Raw genomic sequence first — 20629 nt, 5'->3', positions numbered from 1 at the left:
AGGCAGTTGTTATCAAATTTCTGGGCATCTTGAAATAGAGTAGGCCAAAAGAAACCAGATTCGACAATTTTATGGGCTATTACCTTAGCCGAGTAGTGCCCTCCTCCTAGTTTTGCATGGCAGAATTCCAAGATGCTCCGTTGCTCGCTTTCGGGTACGCACCGCCTCAAGATTTGATCTAGCCCTTGGTGAAATAACTCCGGGTCTTCCCAAAAATAAAACCTACTGTCCTTCAGCAGCTTTTTCCTCTCATGGGATGTCCAACCTGTAGGAATTTTTCCTAAAACAAGAAAATTGACAATGTGTGCAAACCAAGGAACCGATGTTCCTTGTGCCGTTAGAACATGCTCATCACGAAACTCATCATTTATCAATTCAGGTTGGGTGCCTGAAATCATGGATAGGTGATCTGCAACTACATTTTCACATCCTCTCTTATCCTTAATTTCTAAATCAAATTCTTGTAATAAGAGCACCCATCTAATGAGTCTAGGTTTCGCCTCCTTCTTCGCTAATATGTATTTAATAGCTGCATGATCAGAAAAACAGTAATTTTACTACCTAGTAAATAAGACCTAAACTTCTCTAATGCAAAAATAATTTCCAGCAGTTCTTTCTCTGTAGTTGTGTGGTTCAATTGTGCGTCGACTAAAGTCCTGCTGGCGTAGTAGATGACCACCGGTTTCTTACCAATTCGTAGGCCTAACACTGCCCCTACAGCAAAATCAGAAGCATCACACATTAGTTCAAAAGGAAGGGTCCAATCGGGCCTTGCAAAATAGGTGCATTCACTAAGGCTTCTTTCAAAGTGTAAAACGCATTTTTAGCTTCTAGTGTTAGTTCAAAATCATTTTTCTTAGATGATAAAAGATTAGTAAGAGGTTTAGAAATTTTGGCAAAGTCTAAAATAAAACGTCTATAGAAACCAGCGTGGCCAGGAAAACCTCTAAGGGTTTTTAGGTTGGTTGGAGGTGGAAGGTCCTGGATGATTTCGATCTTGGCCTTGTCCACTTCCAGTCCACGGTTGCTTATCATGTGACCCAGCACCACTCCCTCCTACACCATGAAATGAGATTTTTCCCAACTTAGTATGAGGTTGGATTCAATGCATCTCTTTAATACTTTGGTGAGGCTTAGGAGGCAGTTCTCATAGGTAGATCCAAAGACAGAAAAATCATCCATGAAGATTTCTAAACACTCTCCCACTAGATCAGAGAATACTGCATTCATGCATCGCTGGAATGTGGCGGGTGCATTACATAACCCAAAAGGCATACACCTAAAGGTGTATGTCCCCACAGGACTCGTGAAGGTCATCTTTTCTTGATCTTCAGGATGAATCTTCACTTGGTTGTATCTTGAATATCCATCAAGAAAACATAAGTATTGTTGCCCCGACAGTTTTTCCAATATTTGATCCATGAAGGGTAGTGGGTAGTGATCCTTCTTGGTTGCTTTGTTGAGCTTTCGATAGTCGATGCATACTCTCCATCCAGTGGTTAAGCGTTTCTGCACTTCTTCTCCCCTTTCATTAACTTCTACTGTCACTCCAGACTTCTTAGGAACCATGTGTATAGGGCTCACCCATCTACTATCGGAGATGGCATATATAATTCCTGCATTTAACCACTTTCATATTTCCTTCTCAAGCAATTCTCTCATATAAGGGTTGAGCCTCCTTTGATGCTCTCTACAAGGTCTAGCTTCCTCCTCCAAGAAGATTCTATGTTCACAAATAGAGGATGGAATTCCCCTTATGTCATCAAACGTCCAGCCTAGGGCTTCCTTATGATCCCTAAGTACCTTGAGTAATTCATCCTCTTATTTTTGGGTAAGTGCTGAAGAGATGATTACAGGTAAAGTTTTTGAGTTATCCAAATATGCATATTTGAGGGAAGAAGGTAAAGGCTTTAACTCTAGTCCTACCTCAACTGAAGGAGAGTCCATAATCTCATCATCTAGCTCTCTCCCTTCCACATGTGATAAATACTCCTTTACAACTTCCACCTCTCCTTCATCCTATGTACATAAATTTAATTCTTCGTTGCTTCCTAAGGGGCACTTCATCATTTTCGATATATCAATTTGAACTCTCTCTTTTCCAATCTTGAATTCTACAGTCCCCTTCTCCCAATCCATAATCATCCTTGCCGTGACTAAGAAGGGTCTTCCTAGAATTATAGGAGCCAAGCTAATATTCCCCGATATCTTTACATTAGTCACTATGAAATCTACAGGGATTTCACAGTTTTCTATCGTGATCATGACATCCGTTAATCTTCCTTCAGGTTGCCTAATAGTTCCATCAGCTAGGAGTAGGTCCATGTGTATTTCCTCCAATTCTCCAAATCCATACTCCTCGTACAAAGCTGTTGGAATGATACTTATGCTCGCTCCGGTATATAATAAAACTTTGGAAAAGGTTTTTCCTCCTATTTCACATGTAATGAAAGGGGCTCCTGGATCTCTCATTTTGATAGGGATGGCATTCAAAATGCTAGAGGCATTCTCTGAAAGTTTAACTACTTCCCTACGCTTAAGGTATTTCTACTTGTGCAAGAATCCTTAAGGTATTTCTTTAAGGAGGGTGCACACCTAAGCATGTCTTCTACAGTAACAGTCATAGTGGCTTTTTAAAAATTTTCTAGCAACCTATTTTCATAGTGAAGGACAGGTTTTATTCTCTTAAGAGCAGAGGGATAAGGAACATCATGAGTATGGGTGGAAGATAGAGGCTCCTTCGCATAAGAAGGTTCCTCTTCCTCTCTACTTTGCTCATGTTCCTTCCTTGATTTCTCTGCAGAATTCTGGTAAGGGTCCTGAAGTTCTCTCCCACTTCTCAGTTTTGAGATTGCTAGAACTTCAGGATCTTCCTCATTCATCTCATCATGAATGGAATGCGGTACATGGTGTAGATTGCATGGATTTATCATGGGTTTAGTAGGGAATCTATTAGATGTGCAGTTAGGTTCTAATTGTGTACCTTGAGGTTCAGCAGTTCCTGGCTTTAGGCTTTCCAGCAGCTTTCTCATCTGTTCTTGTGATTCCAGCATTTGCCTTGTTTGGAACTCCATCATCACCTGCATCCGCATCTCCATTTCCACTCTCAATTTCTGATTCTGTTTCTCTATCATGTCGGAAATAACCGGGGTTAGTGTAGAAAAATCAGGTTGAGTTTGAGAGGGAACCTGGTACTGCTGCTGAGGTCTAGGCTGAAACTGCTGCTTCTGCTGAAATTGAGATTGAAATGGAGGCTTGTTCCCTTGGTGGAGGCTCTCTCCATTTTGGAAGCTAGTCTTCTTTCGTCCAGCCCATGGTTGTTGTTGGTTGAATGCTTTCACCTCCTCTTCCATGGACTGACAAGTCCATCTTCATGATCTCTGCTGAAACAGAGAGAGCAAATTTTAGCTTTAATTATTGGGGAATTGTTAAGGAAAACATTTCGCAAGGTGGAGGTGAGCTCCTCCAATTTCTGGTTTGTTTCCTTGAGGCCTGCTTGTAGCTCCACCTCCTTGGCATTAACTTGCAGCACTCCTGCCCTCTTAGGCTGTAGATTTCTCCCATTCTGATTTGCTCCAATTTCCAGCAGATCAGTTTCTGCAACTCTCTCAAAAATATCAAAGACTTCATCTTCATATGCAGTGTAAAATGTTCCACCGATGGCTAAATTCACCTTATTTTTCATGAAATCTGAAAGGGATTCATAAAAATTTTGGGCTAGTTGGCAGTTTTCAATTCCATGATGAGGGCATTTCCTCATCAAGTCATTGAACCTCTCCCATGCCTCACTAAAAGCTTCACCATCATGGGGATGGAAATTGTGAATCTCTCTTCTATAAAAGTGTGTTTTGGAGAGAGGGTAAAATTTCTGCAGAAACTTTCCCTACATCTCATCCCAGGAATTGAAAGTGATTCCTAAGTTACGGTACCAAGAGAAAGCTTTATCTTTTAATGTTAAAGGAAAATATTTCATTTTCAGCATTTCTGTAGATAGTCCTGGAATGTTTTGGGAAGAACATCTAATATGGAAATCATCTAGAAATTCCAAGGGATTTTGTGCAGACAATCCATTAAATTCAGGTAAAGATTGTATTAATGCATTGTCATATCTGAACACGATACCCTCACCTATGTTCAGATTTACATCCATTTATCTCAAGCTTCCGGAGGGTGTTGATCTGTCCAGCATGGTTCTTCTTCTCTCATGTTGTTGACGTCCTTCTTCTGCCATGTTTTCCTACTGATTTTCTGGTTGTGTGACTGTAGATTCTGGAGTTGAGTCTCGCGTAGTGTTCTCTGCAGATCTATCACCGGCTTTGGACCTTCTCACTACCATAGACTTCAGAAGAAGGTTAGAAGGACAATAAGGTGAGGATTTGAAGTCCTGCAGCTTTAGGAGAATGAATCAATGATAACTGAAAAGAAAAGGAAATAATTACTATTGTAATACCGTGCTCCCCGGCAACGACGCCAGTTGATAGGCTCAAATTATGGGTAATTGTACTGGTTAATTACTGGTTAATCGTGTGAGGATTGAGCTTATGCAACAATATTTATAACCTCACAGCCTTAGGGCAAGTAAGGTGTCGATCCACAGGGAGACGGTAAAATGAGAGCGATTCTTTTTCCAATCAGTTCAGTTTATCAGATTTATGTATCAATACTAGCAATCAGAGGGATTATCTTCAGTTAAACTCAAGGAATTTCCTCAGAGAAGACGTATGGAAAGATCTCTAAGTAAAACAGCTAACTACTCCTCAAGATTAGTGCATAGAAATTGATAATCGACTCTGTTTACTTGTCTACGGGCTCACACCTGTAGGTTTGGCAATTTGCCAAACACTTGGCGATGCTTGGTTGAGCGCAGACTCTGCTGTGCGCGGCCGGAGCTGCGCGCTGCTGCATCGTGCGCGGCCTGGCTGCTGGCGGCTTTGGCTGCCGGCAGCTTAGGCTGCTGGCGGTCTTGGTTACTGGCCGCCTGAACTACTAGCAACCTAGGCTGCGGCCTTGGTCGCTGTCGGTCTCGGCTGCTGGCGACCTTGATCGCTGGCGATCTGGCTACTGCTTCAGGTGGGATTTCAAGCTTGATTGTGAAGAACAATAGTGGATTTTTGTGGGGAAAACGAGAGGAAGAACAGTTTGAACAAACTAAAACTTGAAATCAAATTAAAACAGAAACAATGTCAGTTGGAATTGTTGGAAGATCACTGGTGTGAATCTTCCAACCCAACCTAGATTGTCTGAAATGGAGAGAGTTACACTACATTGAAACTTGGGCAATCGCTCCACCTTGTGTCACGATCCTTGTGGCGAGGTGGAGGTCGTCCAGCCCAAGCTACTCCTCAGCTTGCTCCTTCTCTCCAGCTCCAATGCTTATCAGCTCTTGGAGGGTCTGCATAACTCCTTCTCCAAGCGCTAGCTTCTTTGGACAGAATTTCTGGACAACCTAAAATGAACCCTCAAGAGGCTATTTATAGGTTTCTCTCAATTATGCTTCTTGGAGATTTTTAGGGCCTTTTCTTCTTTATAGTTTTTCGCCAGCTCCTCTTACTCAAATGCATTTCTCTTGATGCTTGATCCATATCTGAACTCATTAAATCCAATAAGTGAGATCTAATCCACTTGATTCAAAGAATCAAGTGGGATTAGTAAGTAGGAAAATAATGTACATGAGATATAACCAATATGGATTAAATGAATGCAAATGATACTTTAATGCTCAAGAAATCCTTAATAATTGATGACATATTGAGAGTCATCAGCGAGCAATGTCGGCACGGCACAAGAGCTGAGGCTTTCCCAGATCAAGCCTTTAGCTAGTAGGTCCTTCACCTGGAAGTATAACTCTTCATATTTCACCGTGTCCATACGGTAATGAGGAAGGTTAGGGAGAGTGGTTCCCGGGACCAAATGGATGGCATGCTGGATATGCCGTAGGGGAGGAAGCTCACTCGGTAGCTCGGCCGGAAATACATCCCCATACTCCTCGAGGAGTTGGGTGATCTCCGGAGGAGGAGGCTCGTGTCCCGACTCAACAACTCCGTCCGAGAGTGTGACGGCATAGCAGATAGGAGTCGAGTCCTTGTCAAGCTCTAACTCGCGCCGGAAAATGCAGCCATTAGTGATAATGGTGGTGGGTGCAGCGCGAGGGGGTGCCGTCGCCGAACGGGCAGGTAGTGATGGTATCCGCACTGATGGATACCATATGAGTCTACGCCCTCCATAGACGAATGAGGAAGTATTTGCCCATCCGAACAGTTGTATGTCATGATCGTACAACCAAGGTCATCCTAGGATGATGCTACCAATTTTCATTGGTAGTACGTCGCATAGGACCTTCTCATCGTACATGCTAATCTTCAAGGGCACGTAACACTGCATCTTTACCGGAATGGTCGATGCGTCTATCCATGACACATTGTATGGAGTAGGATGAGGGATTAAAGGGAGCCCAAGGCGAGTAGCCGTATCCTCGGATATTCCGTTTATGCAGCTCCCATTGTCGACCATAAGCTTGTAGGTACGTCCGCCAATTTTGACGTATGTGTAGAAGATCGATGTGCGCTAAGCGACGTCGACTGGTCGAGTGGCTAAGGCTGTACTATGATGTGCGGGGTTGGCCCGAGTATCGTCGGTGGGACTCCTAACCCTAGGGGTGTCCATGGTCGCGACGGGTTATGTCACGGGCGTGGGGATCGGTGTGATTTGGATGTACCCAAGTGGGTCATCCACATCGTCACCATCGGGCATTCGCCGGGATACTCATCTACCTCAAGATCGTCTTCGGGCTGCTCCTCTACTGGCTGCCCGTGGATGTCCATGACCACGAGTGATGGGCAATTGGTCCGTCGGTGCTCGAATCCTTTACACTTAAAACACTGTATGGGCTCGCGTGGAGCCTTCAGGGCTCTAGCCGTGGATATCACCGAAGAGGTAGTGGGCGTCGGCGCCGGGGCCGGTGCCGGTGTCGCTGGTGAAGCCGTGGATTGGGGCAAGGTGGTGCTACTCCGGTTCCATGCCGTAGTAGAGCGTGTCGTAGTGGGTGTCACCGTCGACTGAGTGGGATGAGGGGCTGAGGAAGTGGTAGTCACGACGTCATCGTGACTAAACTCGTTGCTCTCAATGAGGCTATAGGCGAGGTTGACGGTCGAGGGATTCTGCTCTAGCACACGAACCCCCAAGTCTGGACGAAGCCCCTGTACAAAAAACGAGATCTGAATTTGTGGGCTATCCACAAATTTACACCGCATTCGGTATTCTTCGAATTCCTCAATATAATCCTAGACCTTGTGTTTCCCTTGTTTGAGATCCATCCACTTTAACATGAGACGTGTCATGTAAAGCTTAGGGATATACTTATCCTTGAGATTACGTGATATCTCATCCCAAGTGAAAGGGGGATCTCCTCGCTGTCATCCGGCTTCCTTCTTGTTCTTCCAAAAACATTTTGCTTGTCCTCCAAGTCTGGCCTCAGCGTAGACGACACACAAGTCGTCATCCATGCGGTACCACTGGAAATAACTTTCCAGGTCCGAGTCCCAATCTGTATAGTCTTTCGGGTTCCTGGACCCTTCAAAGATCGGCACCTCCATTTGTACGCTCTTTTGTATCATCGCGCGATGTGCCTCTCGACGTCGCTTGTGCTCGTCGTCATGACGACGGGCAGGGGGGCGACGGGGTGCACCTTGGGGGTGGATGTAGTCCGGATGGTCCTCGTAGCAGGCATCACGATGGGGTGCCGGATGATAGTAGGGTCGTTCGTCTGGATAGTCGTCATGATGAGGCCGTCTAGGGGGTGATGGATGCCGTGTCGGATAAGGATCTTCCCGGTGGGGAAGATGGTCAAGATGTCTCCGGTATCGTGGCTCATCGTCAGGGTAGTGATCCCGACGTGGCGCGCGATCATAGTCCGTGATGTGTCTCGGTGATGCTCGAGGTGGTGCCGGGTTCTCCTTGTAGGGATCCGGTGCATGAGTAGGTGCGGCCCGGTAGTGGGACGGAGAGGCGGAACTGTCGCCATAAGTGGCGGCATTCGATCGTCGTGCTATGGGTGGCGACCGTGGGCTACCCAGGCGAGAGGAGTAGTGCGGTGCATCCTGCACCGGTATGCGGTTGGGGTTGAGCAACCATCCTCTGGGTAGTCATATCGCTGAGAATTCCGATTCTCGGAAGGGTAGTAGTTCCTGTCCGGAGGATAGGAACGCTCGTCATAATATCGAGGGGCTGGCCTCTCCCCCCGAGGCGGTGACCTACGTCAGTCGTCACGGTCGTATCCCCAAGGCGGGGATCTTCATCGGTCATCACGGTCGTACTCCCAGTCTTCGGCGTGACGGTAGCGAAGTGGCGGGGCCTCAGGGTCTTGTGGTCGGTAAACCAGGGCGAGAGGCTCCTGCATGGGGGCCTTTCCCTGTTGTCGGGGAACCTCACTAGCCGGGGTTTCGTCATAGGGTTCTTCTACCGGCGGCCTACGAGTAGGAGCGGTGGTAGATGATCGCCGGTCTTCGGGTGCTCGAGGTGCTGTACGTGCCGCTTCAGCTGGATGCCTCGGAATCCGAGTGGCGGGTTCCCTAGGTGGTGGAGGGGGTAAAGGTATCTCCTCGGGATTCTCCGGCTCGATCGGCAGACGTTCGCCTAATGGTTCCTCTAGCAGAGGATCCCCTATGACGAGATCGTGATCACGATCGTCGTCCCGTTCAATATAGTCGGTATCCCAACACTGTGCTCGCGTACGAACCATCCTATGGTCAACCATCCACTTCCTAAAATGTCTAGGGGTATGCGTGTGATGGATGCGATGATATGACGTGCACGATGTAATGTAAATGCTTTTCGAAATATGACGTGCACAATTCAATTAAATTTCTATTGATATTCTACTGATCGTGTTAAGCGAAAGCTAACACGACCAGCTTTGATACCAGTATGATGTAATACGATCTGCCGGGATCGGACGGCTCGTATTACGCCAAAGGGATACAATGTGTTCTCGTATGATGCAAGTCGATGAACTGATGAAAGAATGAAAGAGCAGAGGAAGGATCAACTGATAAAGATGCAAGCCGTGCCGATCGAAGAGGAGAGGGTGATCTGAAGATCAAACTCCCAATGACCCGAAGCCCGACTAGACGACTAATTAGTGAGGGGCGTTTTACGGCCCTGAAGTGTTCGGCGTCTAGATCAAATGATTACCCTATCAACCTTCAAGAATTCCTACTGTCGACGGTAGTGGCTAATCCTATCCGTGGAATGTATCGTTAACGACGGCAGAGGACGTGATAGCGAGGGACGAGATTGCAAGCGTTAATAATACTTGTAGGATGGAGAGGAGACGAGTGGTACCTAAATGTCGTTAGTCCATGGCGTAGAAAGATTGCCCGGGTCTGCGACGGGTTCGGTCGAGCCGAGGAGGAAGCAACTTTGAAGAGGACTGATGCCGTGGACGGTGGCGTGCTCTCGTGTTGGGCGTTCCAGGAGCGTGCAGCACTCGTAGGCAGGGAAGCGAACGATGCCCGCAGGGAGGTGGTCACGCGCGGGCGTGCGGCAGGCTGGCGTGCTGCCCGCGCTGGCCGACGGGTCCGCGGCACGCACGGGCACGGCGGGCGTGCGGCGAGTGCTCAGGACGAGAGCCCGAGCAGACTCTCTGAGTGGACGCGCGCGGCGAGCGCATGGCCGAAGGGCCGCGGGAACACGCTGTGGGTGCGTGCGGTGGTCAGAACCGGCGGATGACCACGGGAGCGCTCGCGGGAGGCCGTGACTGGGGCACGCGCGGTAGAGACCCGCACGTGGGCGAGGGCGGCAGGGAATTCTGGTGAGGGGCGGGCGAGATGGTGGGAAAGTTCACGGCGGCGGTGGTGCAGAACGGGAGGAGGAGGGCATGGGCGGCTGATTAAGGTCAAAGAAAAGGAGGAAGGATAGGCGGCAGGGCGTGGAGGAATTCTGGCAAGGTGGATTCTTGGGTTCAAGAAGGTGGACGCGGGTGTGGACGGAGGAGCAAAGAACGATGGGAAGGAATGAGGGTGGGCGGCAAGGCAAGAAGGATGGAGGGGGATGGAGGGAAACTGGGAAGCAGGGCAAGAACGATGAAAAAGGGGGGGGGGAACGGATGGCGGAGGTGTGGGGATGGAGGAGCAGTACCAAGCACGGGGTTCTTGGGCAGTAACAACCCAAGAACCCTTCAAGAAGAAGGATTTCCGGGGTACCTTGGGCGGCCTAGAATGAGAACCTCGATGATCTCGAGGAGGGCGACGTCGACGACGGATCGGCAGCGTTCAGACGACCTCGGAGTGATCTCAACAAAGACCTCTTAGGCTCCCGGCAGTGACGACTTCTTGGATCTTGAAATCTTTCGTCTGGAGTGATCTCGACTGAGCGATTACACACGTTCCCACAGACTGATCTCGACGTGGGAACGAGGGCTCTACGCCACGGAGTGATCTCAATGTGGATGAGACTAGCCAAGTCTCCTACGCTACATCCTATCGTAGGGGAGACACAAGTTGTGATTTTCTTCAACAAAATGGCTCCAAAGAGTTCCTTGGGTGATGGAGGACCATCTTGCCGACGACAGCCTGACGACGACAACGACACCTGCCGGACGACCGACGACGACACGCCAACAGCCACGTCGGACAGCTCGTGCCGACGTCCGCAACCTGGGGTTTAAGTACTCCGGGTAGGTTCGAACAATTTACGCTTTTCTTATGTGTATTTCTTTTCATTTCGAATTATGGGATTGGGCCAATATCGTAGGGCCCATCCTCGTCTTTTCTTTTATTTTAAGATTGTATTTTAAATTTGTAAGGAGAGGTCTCCCCACGTCTCATGACGGTTCAACCTCTCCCCACGTCTCCTTGGCACCCCTCCTCCCTATATAAGGGGAGGGCATGCCCAAGGGACTACTTGGAAGTTTTTGAATGAATTGAATTTTTTCAAAGAGCTTCCCCTTATCGTAGTCGTAGCGTAGGGGGTGTGGCTGGCCCCAACCACGTCGAGACCACTTCGTGGTTAGAGCTCACGAACCACCCGTCGAGATCACTCTGGACGGGTCGTGCTAATCGTGCCATCGAGATCACTCCGGCACGTTTAAAGATTCAAGAAGTCGGCATCGCCTCGCGCGGACAGAAGCCTGCATCGAGCTTACTCTGGAGGCATCTGAATACACGAGACGCCGTCGACCCGCGCTGCATCGGGAGATTTGTCTTCATCGAGGAGACTCGCCCGCGACGATCAAGAACCTCTGTCGCCAAGGTTCTTGATTCTCTCCTCCACCTACACCCTTCTCAACTATCACCCCGATAATCTTCTACCCCGGCTCCCTGATTCCCCTCATCGTCCTCGCCATTTCTTGATCTTCTTCCTTCATTCACCCAACATTTCTTGATCCCTTTTCCCCCCCTTTACCTTCGCCATTTCTTGATCTTCTTCCTTCATTCACCCAACGTTTCTTGATTCCTTTTCTCCCCCCTTCACCTTCGTCATTCTTGATCTTATCATCAACCCCATCCCGTTTCTTGAACCCCATCCTCGACCCTTCTCCCTTTCCCCTCCTTCTTCTTGATTCTTGACCCCCAAACCCCGTTCTGGACCCTCTCGCCCTCACCTCTACACTCTCCCCGCCGCGGCCCCTGCTTCACGTCTCTCTCTCTCCCTCGCCGCACGCCTCAGCGTTGGCCGCGCCGAGACCGAGCGCTTCGCCGTCGCCGCAACCTCACGCCGCACCCCAGCCCGCGTCGCGCCCAGCCCCGCGACTCGCCACGCCGCTGCCGCCGCGCCGCGCTCGCGTCGCGCCAGCCTGTGTCGTGCTGCCCGCCCGCCGCGCGACTCGCGCGCCCCAGCCCTCGTCGCGCCCAGCCCGCGACTCGCCCACGCCGCTGCCCGCCCGCGCCGCGACCTCACGTCGCGCCCCTGCCCGTGTCGCGCCCCAGCCTGCAAGCCCACGCCGCGACCTCGTGTCGCGCCACAGCCCGCGTCGCGCCCCAGCTGCCCCAGCCCGCGACCTCGCGTCGCGTCGCAATCCCGCCAGCGTCGTGAATGTACGCGCCCGCCGTGATCCAACCGCACGCCGAGGACTCGCCAACCCCGCCGTGACCCGATAGCGCGCTGCGGACTCGTCACTCCCGCGGCTCGTCAACTCCGCGCCGCGCCGCGACCCGCCATTTCGGCTGTGCCTTGAACTAATCCACCATCAGGTTCGCTCGTCTCCCCTCTCTCTTATTCCAGTATTATTACTGCTTGCAGTCCCGTCGCCCGCTATCGCGTCCCCTGCCAAGACCTCTGGATCGAACATCGGACTAGGCGTAACCACCAACGTCGAGAGCAGGATTTTTTGAGGTAATCGGGTTGTCTATGATTGCTTAAATATCGAACTCTCCAGGGCCGTTAGATGCCCCTCCCGTCCTAGTCGTCTAGTAGATTCAGCGGGTCAACGGGGGTCTGATTTTCGGATCATTCTACTCCGTGGCACGTCCCAATCTACTGCGCTTACTTGTCCGCGTCTTATCGGCTCGTTTATAAACTTCAGTCCCATAAATTTGACAAAGTTAAATCATATCATCATTTCACTTGTGACGTGAAACGCGCCGTTCGATCCCGGCCGCCGTCGTTTCGCATCATTGGGCACGCCATCCCCTTATATAGTGAGGATGGGTGCCAAGTGAATGTGGGGAGAGGGCGAACCGTCGCGAAACATGGTTCGGCTTCTCCTTACAAATTTGAAAGATAAATGAAAATAAAATAAAATGAAAGACGAAGGACGGGACCCAACATCGGCCCAATCCACGAAATCCAGAAATACAACCAAATGGAAAACAAACGTAAGTGAAATGGAAATACTTACGAGGGGTACTTAAACCCCGGGTGGCGAACGGTGGCGCGAGCTGCTCGGTGTGGCTGACGACGTCCCGTCGTGACGTCTCCAAGATGGTCCTCCATCAAGGGGGGAGGGGGAGGTGAGAAGAGTAAGAGCACCCTAATGGGCCTCCTTTAGGGGGGAAGAAGCTTGGTGGGCTTCCCCCTCTAAAGGGACCTTCAATGGGGAAGAAGGCATGTACCGCTTCTCCCTCCCTCAAAGGTGTAACAAAAACAACGTGTAAAAAGGGCACAAACTCACACAGGGGAGAAGCCATAGACATGCAGGTGTGGCCTCCCCTGCCGTCTAGGGTGACAAAATAAAACAAAAGACGTGAAACATACCCCGTAAAATGGTGTAGGGTCTCCGTAAAATAGTAAAACATCACGAAAATGAGAAATAACACGACGCAGATGCAGTTTTCAAACTTGGGAGTGAAAGCGTAGGTTCTTCACTTCGGCTAGGCTCTGCGATGAGGCTGATTACAAGTCGAGGGTGTTCAACGGGATGGTCCTCCATCATCCTCCCGGGGTGGGAAGAATTTGGCTCTAGCGAGTTAGAGCCAACGACATCTTTGAGGGGTTGGAGGAGCTCTAGCAGTAGTCAAACAAGATTCGCCTCTGAAATCCAAGTGCTGTCAGACGACGGTCAAGCCTGCCAATGCACAAGAAACTTCTGGTCCATCCACTCCCTTGGAGTGTTAATTACCTCCTCTAGTGCTGACTCTATATGCTCATGCCTTTTTGGGGAGTGGACGAGATGGGATATATGTCGGACGTCATCAAGACGTCGTCCAGTCGACACCGATGGTAACGGATCGGTATCGAATAAGGATCTCGTTCGGACGTTGACGATGAGTGTCGTCCAAAAGTGCGAATGGACAGTTAGGAATGATGACAGAAATGTGAAAATCATACTGTAGTACATGCGTGCGCCGAAGTGCGGCGTTGCCATTCCAGAGATTGACGGGATCGCTTCTGGTGAGGTCAAACGGACCCCTAGAACCTTGCCCAAGAGGGTTGAGGGCGAGTACGTCACCGAACGGGAATACCCCGCTGATATGCTCACATGCGTCAAGTGAACCCGACTCGTACCGGGCAGGTAAGACCCACGTATAGACTGTCGTTGTTTTCTCAACCTGTCCCACTCTCACCTACGTCTAACCCGAGCACGGAGGAGGCAAATCGAAAGTGCACTGAAGAAAGTAAGAGACGTAAAGAGCATCAGAGTAGGGGTACCTTCGTTGCGCTGGCGACAGATATCTCGTATCAGGAGTTCCAGAGAAAACAACAGGGCTGAGGGTGCCGACGTCTGACTGGTGCAAGAGCGAGGGGAGGCGTGGGCCGCGGGCGTGGCGAAGGCACTGACCGAACATACAAGGGTGCTGGCGTACCGGGCGCAGGGCGGTGGTCGTAGGGTTGTCCGGGGCATTGGGATGGCAGGGCGGTCATTGGTCACCGCTGCACGCACTACACAAGATGCACGAGCGCGCATGGGTGCGCTGGTACAGGCACGGGCAGGGCATTGCTGGTAGAGCACGCGGACGCGAGAGCCGGGTAGCGTGCGGTGTGCAGCAGGACACGCGTGCGGATGCATAAGGAGGTTGCGTGCGGCGGGCGACAGTGGCGCGCGCGGCGACCGAGTGATGGTGGTGCGGGGCCGCCCATGGGGTGACGACCCGCGGTGGGCTAGCGGTAGAGGTGGCCTCGGCCGGCGGGAGATGGCGCGCCTATGCACGCGGGAGAGTCGTGCGGTGGCGCGGTGCGTCGGGACTCACGGTGGCTACCCGCTGTAGCAGGCGGCGCACGGGCATGCTCCTGCGGTGAGGCAGCAGCGTGTGCAGGACTGGGGAGGCGGCGGAGCTCGTAGCGGCGTCGGGCGGCGGGTTATGGCTAGGCAGCAGCTCGGTAGCGGCGGGCGAAGACCGGCGGGGAACGGCATCGGCGGCGGCGGCTCAAGGGGCAGAGAGCGGCAGCTCGGTGGCGGATCACGATCCTGCGCCTCTCTCTTCTTCTTTTCTTTCTCCTTCTTCCCCTTCCTCTTCTCCTTTTTCTTCCTTCTTCTTCTTCTTCTTCTTCTTCTCCTTTCTTCTTCTTCCTCTCCTCCACGAACGTGACTCTTCAACTTCTTAAACGTTATAACCTCATAGAAAATTCAAGAGTGTTTGAGGGGGACGCCCTCCCCTCCCTTTTATAGGAGGGAGGAAAGTGGGCCTCTTAACTACAAAGTGAAAGAGAAATAAAACCAAAAAAAATAAAATGCGTTCATTAGGCCCACTAAGGGGAGGGGAAGATATCCTCATGCGGGAACTTCCCCTTGCTACATGCGGGTATGAAGAAACTGTAAAACGGGAAATAAAAAGAGGGAAAGGTGAGCAAGTACGGGTCGACGGCGGCGCGTGGTCACGCTGAATATCTGAACCCGGGGTTGCGCGTCGATGGTGCAACTCGTCGTGTCGGCTGAACACGTGTCGGTGGCGGGCTCGATGATGGTGCTGGCTCCTCGAGTGACGGCCCTGCGGTGTCAGACGGTGCCGCACCATTAGTTAGGTTAGTGATAGATAGGAATACGTCAGTTGGAATAGGTTTGTATCAATACAATCTTGGTTGGCACTTTAAACGGTGCACACACGAGAGGCAATACACGTACTCACACCGTCACCACTCAACCCGTCGTCCGAGTCATTGGGAGCCTAGGGGCATTCCCAGGTTGCACTTGCCGTAGTCTAGTCATCGTTGGTGTGCGTCGATGCTAGATTTATACTTCCTCATGAATTCATTGTTGCATCATGTGATGTAAAATGATGAGTGCGGGGATCGGATAGCTCGTGTTACAACACACATTAACAACCAATGAATGCAGTGATTATGAAGTGTACAGATTTTTCAGGTAAACCAATGAGAAAGATGAGGCAGTTGCTAATTAGTATGAGAATCATTTAAAGATTCGGGAGTGGATGGTCAAAATCAGACTCCCAATGACCCACTCAGATCAGCTAGCCGTTCGACGAGGTGAGTGGACAACGAGAAGTCCATAACAGTCCACAACCTTTTGCTGCCAGGGACCTTAGTCGTTATCACAAGAAATCCTACGTTTCGACAAGTAGGTGGCTAGTCCTATTAATCGTCAGTAAAACTGGCAGCGGAGTAAGTAGCAGAAGACAGCACTAGATTAAGTAATAAATACTACTAAAGTAAGGGAAGCGATAGAACTTGGCAGGGTTGCTGATCCAAAGCATTCTTGGCGGCAAGGTGGAGAGGTGATTTCTCGGAATGGAGTTGGGATGATGGCAAGTCAGAGATCGACGTGCTTCTTGAAGGTCGTGCATTCTTAGAGAGGGCATTTTCTTGAACCTTATCCAAGAAGCTCCACAAAAGCTCCAAGAAAGCTCTAAGAAGCGCGATTAGCTCAAAGAAATCTCTAGGATGGGGACCTTTTGATGGAGGACCATCCTGGAGACATCACGATCGGATGACATCAGCCACGACGGGCAGCTTGCGTCGATGCTCGCCACCTGCGGTTTAAGTACCGCGCGTAAGCATCTCTATCTCCCTTGTGTTTGTGTATGTTTCGCTTGTGTTTTTGGATTTCATGGACTGGGCCAATGTTGGGGCTCGCCTTCTTCTTTTACTTTTGCAATTTCGGTTTTATTTCCAAATTGTAAGGAGAGGCTGAACCACGTCTTGCGACGGTTCGTCCTCTCCCCACATTCACTTGGCACCTATCCTCACTATATAAGGGGATAGCATGCCCAAGGAACATTTGAGTCATTTCATGAAAGAATTTTACAACTCTTGTCTCCACCTATTATAGTGAGTAGAGCGTAGAGGGAAATTGGCTATTCCCACCCACGTCGAGATCACTCCATGGTGTAGAGCCCGCAATATTCCACGTCGAGATCACTGCGTGGGGAACATGTTCAAGCGGGCCGTCGAGATCACTCCGGTATGAGAAAAGGAATTCAAGAAGGTCGCCGCGTCTGGAGCTGAAGACTTCCTCGTCGAAATCACTCCGAGGGAGCCTGATGGCAGAGCCCTCAACGTATCCGCAACCTTTTTTTTCGTAGGTAGTTTAAATTTTCATCTTTTAGGTTAATTGTTTTTCCCTTATTTTCCTCAAGGTTCCTATAAAAGGAACCCCTCATGTAAGAGAACTTCAGATTTTTCCATTTGAGAAAGTAATTTTTGGAAGAAGGTCCGAGTGACCTAGATCGGCTCCGCCGCCACCGCTAGCCCGTTCGTCTACCCATGCTGCCCGGCCGCGCTCCACGCCACCTTGTCCGCCTGCCCTACCTGCATTCGCCGCGCCCGCATCACCTTTGCTGCGCCCGCACCGCCTCGTCTGCCTGCCCTGCCTACATCGCCGCACCCGCGCCACCTTCGTCCCGCCCGCGCTGCCTCGTCCGCCTGCCCTGCCTGCATCGCGGAGCCCGTACCGCCTCGTCTGCCTGCCCTGCCGCGCCCCACGCCGCCTCACCACGTGATGGAGGACCATCTTGGAGACGACACGACGGGACGTCACCAGCCACGCCGAGCAGCTCGTGTCGACGCTTGCCACCCGGGGTTCAAGTACTCCGCGTAAGTATTTTCATTTCACTTACGTTTGTTTTTCCATTTGTTGTATTTCTGGATTGTATGGATTGTGCCAATGTTGGGCCCCGTCCTTTGTCTTTCCTTTCTTAGTTTTATTTGTATTTCAAATTTGTAAGGAGAGGCCGAACCACGTCTCGCGACGGTTCATCCTCTCCCCACATTCACTTGGCACCCACCCTCATTATATAAGGGGATGGCATGCCCAAGGAACTCTTTGGAGTCATCTGTTGAAGAATTTTCAAGCTTGTGTCTCCCCTACCATAGGATATTAGCGTAGGAGACTTGGCTAGTCTCAACCACGTCGAGATCACTCCGTGGCATAGAGCCCACGCTTCCCACGTCGAGATCACTCCGTGGGGACGTGCCCAATCGCTCTATCGAGATCATTCCGGAACGAGAGATTTCAAGATCCAAGAAGTCGTCGCCATCGGGAGTAGAAGGACTCTTCGTCGAGATCACTTTGAGGGTGTTTGAAGGCTACCGGTCGGCCGTCGACGTTCGCCTTCCATGGGATCGTTGGGATTCTTGAGGGAGTTTCATCTTCTTCTTCTTGAGTTTCATCCCACTCAAGGCTGTCCAAGGTACCACAGAGTTTCATCTTCTTGAGGGATTCTTGGGTTGTTACAACCCAAGAAAATCCCTTCTTGGTACTATCCCTCCATCTTCCCACCTCTGCTTGCACCACGCTCCTGCCCGCACCACCTCCCCTTGCCGCCCACATCACTCCATCCCTGTCGTCTCTTGCCCCTCCGCCCCACCCTCATCCCTTCCTTTCATTTCTTGCTCCACCATCAGCGCCCCACGGCCCTTTCCCGCTTCCCATCTGGAACCCAAGAACCGATCCACCTCCCTTGATTCTTCCCTGCCCGGCGTTCTTTCCTACTCTGTCATCTCACCCTGCCACCCTCGCTCGTCCGACCATCCATCATCCCTTTCTTCCTTCTCGCCCACCCCCCTCCCCCCCTCGCCTTCTTTTCGCGGCTCCCGCTCACCCACGTGCGGGTCTCACCCTCACGCGCACGTGCGCGTCACACGCGACCGTCCGCGCGCGCTTGCGCGGTCATCTGCCGTCCCGGACGACGTGTGCACCCACGGCACGAGCCCGTGGCCTGGTTGCCGCGCCCTCGTCACGACCGCCCCCCCCAGCGCTTGCCAGCAACCTGCCTGCGATAGTCGATCCGCACGCTTGCTGCGTGTTCGGTGAGCGGACTCAACTGAGCGCGCCGCGCGCTCACTGACCACGTGTGCGCCGTGCTCCTTCGGCCGAAATTACTCAGTGCTCCAAGTTTCTACGTCGACACAAGCAGCGACCCTCGCCTCCGTCAACATGATTGCTAGCACCAGCCTAGCTGCCGCCTGTTTGGCGCCACCGACCCCGGGATCCAACCCCGTTCGAACGAGCCGTCTCCTAGGACACTGCTGCACTTCTTCTACGAGTCGGGAGAGATCAATTCACCGTGGACTAGCATTACTCAGGTACCTTCTCGTCTCCCCTCCATACTACTAGTATCATTACTTTCTACATACTTGTCGTCCGCTATCACGTCCTCTGCCATATTTTAATTACGAATCTCGGATAGGATAGCCACCTTCGTCGAGTGCAGGAATTCTTGTGGTTGATGGATAACCATAGTCTTAGGCGGCGAACACTCTAGGGCCATCAAAAGCCCCTCTATACGTAGCCGTCTAGTAGTTCTCGCGGGTCATTGGGAGTTTGATCCTATGATCACTCTCTCCTCAATGGCCGGCGTGAGATTACACTCTTGTCGTCGGCACCATCACCACTCATTCTTCATGATTTACATTCGGCTATTTGCATTTCACTAATTCAACCACCATATCCCTATGACGTAATACGAGCCGCTCGATCCCGGCCGATCGTATTACATCACCACGACCGCGCTGCCTCGCCGCGCCCGCGATGCCTGCGCCACCCGTGCGCCTTTGCGTGACGCCCGGCAACGCCACGCGCCACCCGTGCGCCTTTCCGTGACGCCCGGCAATGCCACGCGCCACCCTGCGCCGCCCGGAGTCGCCCAACGCTGCCCGGCGTCGCCCCGCGTTGCCGTATGTCGCCGGCGTCGCCCGCGCCGCCTGTCGCTCCGCGCCGCTTGCGCCACCGAAGCCACCCGCCGCCCAGCGCCGCTCGTGCCGCCCGCGCTGCCCGGCACCACTCTACGTGCGCCCGCCGCTTACGCGCCGCCGCTGGACCCATGCGCGCCATCGCGCGCCAGTCCGATCGGCCGGCCCTATGGGCCCTTCGGCCTAATGGGCTGGTTCCAACCGGCCAGGTCCACAAGGCCCATCCGCCGAACCCGCGCCCCAAGGCGCCGAATTCGGGCCCCCTCAAGCGCCGCTCGCCAGCTTCTTAGCCGCCCGGCTCACGTCTCGAGGCATCGTTCCTTTGACGGCCGGGCACGCAACCCAGGGCTGTCAAGTCAGCCCTAGCCCTTGTGGGCTCAAGTTATTGGCTGCCTCCAGCCGGGCCGTCGGCCCAGACCGCGGTCCTGCCAGCGGCCCAGGCTGTAAACCCGACCCCGGCCCAGACAGCGGCCCAGACCGTGGCCCAGACCGCGGCCCCGACCGCGATCTATCCACTTGATTCAGTAGTGCGCTTGGGGTGTTAACTCGACCTTACTCCATATACTATGTACTTACTATATGTACTCCGTAGATCAAGTGCACTTAGTTCAGGTAGAAGGGCTGAGATAGATCCTAAGTGTCTCCTACGCTGGTCACGTTTAATTGGTGAAAATACTCCTTGAAAGGAGCATGAATCAAAGTTATCGGAAGTCAAAAGTCAACTTGGGATCATCTTTTATTCTCATCTGCATTTCATTAATAAGGGACTAGTAATGATCTAAGTTGGGGGGTGTTTGATGACTCTCAAACATGTCATCAAATATTTAATCTTTTGAGTGTTAATTCCTTAAAATTATCGTGTTAATTCATGTGAGTATCATGCATATGCATCATTTTATGAAAGTACTAACCCCACTTGATTCTTTGAATCAAGTGGATTATATTTAACATTTTATGGTAAGTAAACATTCAGAGATAGGTTAAGACGATCAAGGAAGAAGACGAGGATCGAGTGGAGCGGGCAAAAATTCAAAAAAGGAAAATTACGAAAATGCCCCTGGGCATGAGTTAAGAGAAACCTATAAATATTCTCTTGAGAGTTCATTTT

General features: G+C 51.4%; 1 non-coding gene across 1 annotated transcript; it reads left to right on the top strand.

The window, feature by feature from the left end:
• The first annotated feature begins 3734 nt into the window (after positions 1-3734).
• LOC144707265 (small nucleolar RNA R71) lies at positions 3735-3843 on the top strand. Its single transcript, XR_013582426.1, has one exon. It is a non-coding gene; the product is annotated as a small nucleolar RNA R71 (small nucleolar RNA).
• The last annotated feature ends 16786 nt before the right edge of the window (positions 3844-20629 follow it).

Source organism: Wolffia australiana, chromosome 8, assembly GCF_029677425.1.
Source record: "Wolffia australiana isolate 7733 chromosome 8, ASM2967742v1".
In the NCBI taxonomy this organism is placed as follows: Eukaryota; Viridiplantae; Streptophyta; class Magnoliopsida; order Alismatales; family Araceae; genus Wolffia; species Wolffia australiana.
This window is presented reverse-complemented; position numbering and strand designations above follow the sequence as displayed.